Genomic DNA, 1,199 nt, shown 5'->3' with positions numbered 1-1,199 from the left:
AAATAATAATAATACCATATGCTATTGCTGCTATAGGTTTGCTCTTGCTGTGATTCAGTATTGCCCTGTCGGTGTTAGCAGCGCAGTGACAGTGGGACAGCAGTGACAGCTCGGCTGTCATGTGACAGGGGACAGTGACAGCGGGGGCGGAGTCCCGGGGATGTAATCACACAGCTTGGAAAGTGTCCGGGAGCTCCAGTCCTCGCTGCCCTCCGTCCTGTGCCCCAGCCCGGCTATCCCACTGCAGGAGAGGACCCAGCCGGGGCAGAGCAGAGCCTGCAGATGAGAGTGCATCATGCTGATCGCCGGGCTCCCTCCCCTGTCCCGGGCCACCGCGCTGATCCTACTGCTGGGAGCTGCTACACTGTGCACAGGTACCGGGACCCCCCCCATCCCCACCTCCGTCCACCGAAACTTCCAAAACTGCACCCCCCCTTACATGTGCTGCCACGCCACTGACCACCACTGACGGGTCACCGTCCTCCCTGGTCACTCAGCTCTGTTTATATAACCGAAGTGACCAGATGTCCCCGATCCCTGCCTGTGACTGGTGACCCATCATCTCCGGGAGTGTTCCCGCTCAGCCCTTCTACTCCGCACTCCTTATTCTATAATCTCTATATTCTATACTCTCTATACTACGCTCTGTATACTGTATATTCTACATTCCATATTCTATAGTCTGTATATATTCTATACTCTCTATACTACCCTCTGTATACTGTATATTCTGCATTCCATATTCCATAGTCTCTATATTCTATACTCTCTATACTACACTCTGTATACTGTATATTCTACATTCCATATTCTATAGTCTGTATATAATCTATATTCTCTATACTACACTCTGTATACTGTATATTCTACATTCCATATTCTGTATTCTCTATATTCTATACTCTCTATACTGCACTCTGTATACTGTATATTCTACATTCCATATTCCATACTCTCTATATTCTATACTCTCTATACTACACTCTGTATACTGTATATTCTACATTCCATATTCCATACTCTCTATATTCTATACTCTCTATAGTACCCTCTGTATACTGTATGTTCTATATACTGTTAGTTGGTTGACAAGTAGCACCCCTGCTATTATGCTTTCTATCTATCTATCTATCTATCTATCTATCTATCTATCTATCTATCTATCTATCTATCTATCTCTCTCCTCTCTCTCTCTCTCT

General features: G+C 45.3%; 1 protein-coding gene across 1 annotated transcript in view; it reads left to right on the top strand.

The window, feature by feature from the left end:
• Positions 1–318: 318 nt before the first annotated feature.
• Positions 319–1,199, top strand: part of ACVR1C (activin A receptor type 1C) — a 61,031-nt gene continuing 60,150 nt past the window's right edge. The window contains exon 1 of the mRNA XM_018553142.1: positions 319–374. The gene's annotated coding sequence lies outside the window, so the exon portion shown is untranslated. The remainder of the gene's footprint in view (positions 375–1,199) is intronic.

Source organism: Nanorana parkeri, unplaced genomic scaffold (genome assembly GCF_000935625.1).
Source record: "Nanorana parkeri isolate BGI_ZX_2015 unplaced genomic scaffold, ASM93562v1 scaffold112, whole genome shotgun sequence".
Lineage (NCBI taxonomy): Eukaryota > Metazoa > Chordata > Amphibia > Anura > Dicroglossidae > Nanorana > Nanorana parkeri.
This window is presented reverse-complemented; position numbering and strand designations above follow the sequence as displayed.